The following is a 7,051-nucleotide window of genomic DNA, read 5'->3' as shown; positions in this document are numbered from 1 at the left end:
TGGTGCGATCTCAGCTCACTGCAACCTCTGCCTCCTGGGTTCAAGCGATTCTCCTGACTCAGCCTCCTAAGTAGCTGGGATTACAGGTGCCTGCCACCATGCCCAGCTAATTTTTGTATTTTTAGTAGGGACGGGGTTTCACCATGTTGGCCAGGATGGTCTCGATCTCTTGACCTCGTGATCCATCTGCCTCAGCCTCCCAGAGTGCTGAGATTTCCTATGATCGTTTGCTGCCTGTACATCTTCTCTTGAAAAGTGTCTGCTCATGTCCTTTGCACACTTTTTTATTATGCATCCGACAAATGTCTCATATTCAGAATCTATAAGGAACTTAAACAAGTTCCCAAGAAACAACTTAGTTTACAAGTTTACAAGAAAAAGAGCACTTTTTTGCAAACTGCTTTTAACTCTTACTGAAGGATATATATGCTACAACTAAACAGTGGTGGCAACAGGACCCTGGTCCACAAACACTTCCCATGTGTTGTGTAACACAACCTCACACAGACCCACTGTCCTGGGTCTCTCCAGGTCAGCTTCCAAGAAGGCGCAGTTTTGGCCCTTTGCAACATTAATTCTCCGTTATAGGCCTAATCTCACTGCCTGAGGGGCCAAGCACTTCAGTGCAACAAAAGCTTAAGGGAGGATTAGCTCTCAACCACACTTGTAATGACTGTCTTAGAATGAGAAAAGTGGGGAAAAGGGAAATGAGAAAAGCAATGAGGCCATCTCAGTGGGACTTTCTTTTGAAGAGAGGTGAACCAATTAGGTTTCTGAAAATCCCTTTCTTCTTCCTCACTTCTTCCTCTCGAAGCAATTACATCAGGCTCTGAAACCAAAAGTCTAGGAATGAGGACAAGACCTGCGGACGTCAAGCACCTGCGTATTAAAATACCAATCTGCCTGAGAGGTAGAACAGCGCCCTGAGGACAAGGGACTGCCTTTAGGGACCCAGCTTGCAATTTCTTGAGAAAGAAAACCCATCCCTCCAACCCATCCTCCCAGCTCCAAGGATTAGGGGACACCACTGTCACTGCAAATCTGCAGCAGCATGTGTCTAGTAAGTAGCTAAAACGTCACAGCCTAAACCCCACCGTTTCTGAAATGTATTAGAGCAATAAGACAATGGCATTTTTCCTCCCTGTCCTGTCCCTCCACTTCCACCTCCAGTCCAGCAAATCTTAAAATAGTGAATTTCCCCTGAGACAGGGGAGCCACTTGAACCCAGGAGGTAGAAATTGAAGTGAGCCAAGATCACGTCACTGTGCTCCAGCCTGGAGACAGAGCAAGACTCTGGCTCGAGAAAAAAAAAAAAGTGAATTTCCCTAGAAATCAATGCTAAGGATTATTTGTTTTTCATGTGGGACGTGACACTTGACACTTGAGCCAAGATTGGAAGTGGGTTCTAGAAACCCAAAGCGATGTTCCCATCAAGGTTGCCTGGGGTAATAGTATAAGAAAGAGAATCTTGAGTATATTCTAGAGATACAAACTTATCTGTTAGTCAATCAAACATTCTTAGTCCAGAAGAGAGAGATGACTTGGGAGGTAAAATGTAGACTCCTTCGTCAGAGAAGATTGAAGCTAAGCAGAGGACAGGTTTGATACAAATGTGAAATTGTTTGGATGAAGGGAAGAGTCAGGCACAGAGTGGGCAGAGGAGAAGAAAGGCATCAATTATTTTCTGGATAAAGAAAATGTGTTGTATATACACCATGGAATACTATGCAGTCACAAAAAGGAAGGGGAGCATGTCCTTGGCAGGAACATGGATGGAGCTGGAGGTCATTATCCTCAGCAAACTAATGCAGGAAGAGAAAATTAAATACCACATGTTCTCACTTACACGTGGTTGCTGCATGATAAGAACACTTGGACACGGGAAGGGGAATAACACACACTGGGCATCTGTGCTGGGGGAGGAGGGATAACATCAAGAACAGTGAATGCATGCTGGGGTGATCTGTGCAGCAAACCACCATGGCACATGTTTACCTGTGTAACAGACCTGCACAGCCTGCACATGGACCCTGGAACTTCAAATAAAAGTTGACAAAGAAAAAAAAAGCAAAAAACTAGGGATGTAAGTAGCATAGGGTTTGAACATCCACTGAATTTCTTTCCCTGGGCCATAGACAGTTTTCTGACATGGTGGCATGGTGGCATCCTGCTGTCCGAGGACAGCTGGGGTTTTTATCAGACTGTGAGGGCCTCCCACAGGGAGTCAGGGACAAAAGGTCCCATGTTCCACCTTATACCTCGCAGAAAAGACAAACACCAATGTATTTCCTCTAAAGATAATGGATGGCAACTTGTAAGAAAAGAGGTTTAATTGACTCATAGTTCCATATGGCTGGGGAGGCCTCTGGAAACTCACAATCATGCGGAGGCACCTCTTCACAGGGCGGCAGGAGAGACTGAGTGCCAGCAGGGGCAATGCCAGATGCCCAAAAAGCCATCTCAGGAGACTCAGTCATTATCATGAGAATAGCCTGGGGAAAACTACCCCATGATTCAATTACCTCCACCTGGTCCCACCCTTGACCTGTGAGGATTATTAAAATTCAAGGTAAGATTTGGGTAGGGGACACAGAGCCAAATCATACCAACTGTGATGATCCTTGCACGAAGCATGTGTATGTCAAATCAGTGGCAAGGTGAATATATTCTAGAGATGGAATACACAGAATGGCAATTATTGTTAATAACACTATTATATACTTGAAACTTGATGAGAGCAGATTGTGAGTATCCTCACCCAAATTGCACAGGAAATGGTAGCTATGGATGGTGATGAATATGCTAAATAATTGACTTTGTATGAGTCCATTCTCACACTGCTATAAAGAAATACCTGAGACTGGGTAATTTATAAATTGATTGATTATGTACAGTTTTAATTTGTTACCTATTTCTCAGTAAAACTGGAAAAAAAAAACCCAAAAACCTCGGATCTAAAAATCCATACTCAAGAGCAAATGCATTTAGGGCTGATGGGATGCATTATAAAATGGTTCTCTTCAACTCCTTATTTTGCTCCAGTTTCTTCACCTATAAAATGTGGATAATAATCCCTGACTTGCCTAGAAGATAGGAATCACAGAAGGATCAAATTAAATCATGCACAAATGAGTGCTTTGTAAAACAGACAGCTACGCTTGCTTATCACCGTTCTCATGAACGCTGAAACGCTTTACAGACACGTGTGTGCTGCCTGGCTGAATTATGTTCAGGAGGACCTGAGAACAAAGTGTCTCTTGCCATCTTTGTCCACCTGAAGACTTTCAAAGGGCCATGAGGCAGGTTACTGACAAAATTGCTTCCTTTGAAACAATGGTGTCGGTGTGAATCAGGATTTCTCCATGACGAGCTGATCTAAGACTGAAATTCAGCAAAGATGCTAATACCTCTGGGCCTCAACTTATTCCAACTGTAAAATGGAAGCAATAACCCAGCTGTTGTAGGGTTTCTGGTGATTTAGAAGGTGGTGTATGTAGACTGCTTTCTTACTGGGAGGACTGAGGCATGCCAAGGTTTTTGCTTGTTTGTTTTTACATACAAACACTAGAATGAGAAAATATGGAGGGAGAAATTGTTGGCACTAGGTCTGAAACTCTTGAAGACAGTGTGGGGAACAAAGACCCCCTTCACCTTCTCAGGCAGAAAATGCATGTTCCCAGAAGGAAGAAGGTCAACCTAAACCAGCCACCAGCCTACACCAAGGACACTTGCTGAGAGTCACTAGGCAAAGATCATTCCTGCTGTCCACCAAATTCCTAGTGCAGCCCCCAGTTCCTTGGAATTCTATCCCTCTCTTAAGGCCACATCCAAGTCCTCCTTCCTTTGTGAGGCACTCCCAGGCCTCCTCATTGGGATTTCCATTGTTTCCCTAGTTCTACCTTCTTTGGTTGCATTATATAACAGGCTTAGAGTTTGCCATATTTTATTATTTGTGTGCATCTTGAATTGATCTTTTTAAGAGACTTTGGAGAGCAAGGAGCATGTATTTTTCATCTTTATGTCCCTTATACTGCTCCATAATGATGTCTGCTCTTGAATGAAATGTGTCTAAAACTCTCACCTCATCATTCATTTAAAGCCAATTCTATAAATAAGCAATGAGGGCTCTCTCTGCCATCACCACCTAGTGCCTGATGCTGCCGTGCTTCTTAACAGACACCTTGTCTTCAGACTGGCCTCCCAGATTCATCACCTCTGAATGCCATTTTAAAATTCCTTATTTAAATTTCCCACTCAAAATCTTTTAAAGGTTGCACACTGCCTACATGATAAGGTTGAAACCTCAAGGCCTTCAATGTAAGACTCTCACCAGCTGGCTCTAATCCAACTGCCTAAACTCACATTTCCAAACCTGTGAGGCTGACTCTATTTGCTCTTTGTTCGTTCATTCATTCGTTCATTCATTGAGCATGGATTGAATGTGCTAGTCATTTTGATAGTCATTGTGTTAGGTGGTAGGGATCTCTATGAAAAGACATAGTCTCTGATCTCAATGCAGTTATCATCCAGTGGGTTAGCAGGAAGTAAGCAGAATATTATAATTCTAAGTTATAAAAGCTACAGCGGAACAATGTGCAAGAGACACTGTGAGTATGGAAAAGCTAGGGACCAAACTGGCCTAAGGGAGTCAAGGGAGGGTTACTAAAAGAACCAAAGGAAGACTGGTTTTCTAGGAAGACGCTATGGTGGGGTAAAGTGAGGGCGTCTGAAACAGAGAGAACAGTCATATGCCCCTGACATACACACACAAAAAACCTTACAGTGATGCTGTAAGAAGATCATACAAAGTTATCAGTGGTTCAGGAGGCCCTAGTTGAAGCTGAATTCAAACTAAAAGGGATTTCTGGCAGGGCGCAGTGGCTCACGCCTGCAATCCCAGCACTTTGGGAGGCCGAGGCGGGCGGATCACTTGAGGTCAGGAGTTCGAGACCAGCTTGGTCAACATGGTGAAACCACGCCCCACCCCGTCTCTACTAAAAATACAAAAACTAGCCGGGCCTGGTGGCAGGCACCGGTAACCCTGGCTACTCGAGAGGCTGAGGCAGGAGAATCGCTTGAACCTGAAAGGCAGAGGTTGCAGTGAGCCAAGACTGTGCCACTGCACTCCAGCCTGGACAACAAGAGTGAAACTCTGTCTCAAAAAAAAAAAAAAAAAAAAAAAAAAAGGAGTTTCTTGGGTCCATAAGTGGTATTTATTATCTAATGCCAGTATTTTCTGACATGTGTTCCTGAACCTGGTTCTGAGAGGCATGGTAAGTAGCTCACCATGAGGGAAAGAAAAAAAGCATTATGTGATCATAAAAAGTCTGCCAAGTAAATACTTGCTTTTCTCCCTCTTGGGAAGGTACAATGTTCAAAAGCATATGAAAGTTTTTGCCAAGCCTTGCAATCAAACGAGCTGTTTAAAGTGTCCCAGACATGTTTATCCAAAGAGTATCATGCCACTGCATACTTCCTGAAGAATGGGATCCAAGGAAGGCAGTTTGGGAAACACTGGCCAATATCTGTACACTGCTCTTTAGGTGTACCTGGTCTGGCTTGTAAATACTTCATGAAGGAACAGCCTTCAAGGACAAACAAGGTTTTAAATCTTGCCTCCATCACTTAGTTGCTATTTGACTTTGGACAACTTAGTTCTTTAATGGACAGTTTACTCATCTGTAAAATGACAAAAAATGTACTTTCTTCATGTGTAGTTTTATTGAGCACACATGCCTAACACATATCTAATTAAAGAATTTATTTTAATTATTAGTGGCAAACATAAGGTGAACTAGGTGTAAGAACCTTGTAACTAAGTTATATAGATTTATTCCTCTTTCAGCATTCTAGTAGAATTTCCTTCCAATGGCTCGCCAGTGATTCTTATTTACAATTACTTAAACCTTAGCACAAAAGGATTCCCTGAAATATTGCAAATATAAAAATGGCAAGAGAAAGAAGATGACAGAAAACAATCTTAACACTTATATTATCAGGATGGACTGACTTTCCTAAGTGAGCTGCTATAATATTCAGAATAACCCCAATGTCCCTTAGTGGTTGAAAAATAAACTATAAAAAATACATCCTTGAAAAAAAGAAATATCTGCCATGTGAAGATTAAAATGACGGCATCTAGTGTGGAAGGAATCTTAGTCTGCAGATTTTTAAAAGTGGGTGAGGATGTGCTCTCTTCTGTGTCCAATCTGTCCTTGGTCCTTGGCTTTGAAAACTCCTTCTCACTGTCCACCCTCGCTCCCTGCCCGCCCGCCCCTGCCATCCCTGGCCCATTCTGGCCAACTCAAACCAGGCATTGTTTTCTTTATAAAGTGGTCCTTGACTTCCTAGGTTGAGGCAGGTGCCAACCTTTGGTTCCTACAGCCTCCTCCGCACATTTCCATCAGGAACCATGAGGGTATTCTTACTGAGTGGCTGTTACGGCCAGGGGGCTGGAGATGGAATTGTGAGCCTGCCCTCAGGGTGCTTATTGTTGGATGCAGGCAGCACGCACCAAACAGATAAACAGGTGTCAGGTACGATCACAAATGGAGACAAGCCCCCTGAGCAAATAAAATGGATTCTGTTTTATTTATCTTGTCTCTTCAGCAGGCTGTGAAGGATCGGAGTGTGATATCTTATTCACATTTGCATAACTTGGCATGGCAATGTGCCTGCATACACTGAGCATGCATTAACTGCCTCATGAATGAATGAATGAATGAATACATGCATGAATTCAATGACAAAGCTGGGACCCATAGGGCTAGCCTACAGTGACAACTAATTAGGGACAGTTTCAGGTATTCCCTTCATTTGAAGTGCAACTGCATTTGTAAATATAGAAATATATGTGTGTGCATATACATTTGTATGTAAGCACATATAATGTGTGTATAGATCTATGTATGTATGTATGTATGTATGCCTGTATGTATCCAGTTATCCATCTCTATGTATTTATGTATGTCTGTATGTATCCATCTATCCATCTGTGTATCTATGTATTATGTCTGTATGTATCCATCTGTCCATCTCTATGTATCTATGT

At 42.7% G+C, this 7,051-nt stretch overlaps 1 protein-coding gene across 7 annotated transcripts in view; it reads right to left on the bottom strand.

Moving 5' to 3' along the window:
• Positions 1-7,051, bottom strand: part of CALN1 (calneuron 1) — a 623,445-nt gene that overhangs the window by 137,831 nt on the left and 478,563 nt on the right. The window lies entirely within an intron of this gene.

This window comes from Cebus imitator, unplaced genomic scaffold (assembly GCF_001604975.1).
Source record: "Cebus imitator isolate Cc_AM_T3 unplaced genomic scaffold, Cebus_imitator-1.0 Scaffold419, whole genome shotgun sequence".
In the NCBI taxonomy this organism is placed as follows: domain Eukaryota; kingdom Metazoa; phylum Chordata; class Mammalia; order Primates; family Cebidae; genus Cebus; species Cebus imitator.
Note: the sequence above shows the minus strand (reverse complement) of the source record. Positions and strands in the feature narration are given on the sequence as shown.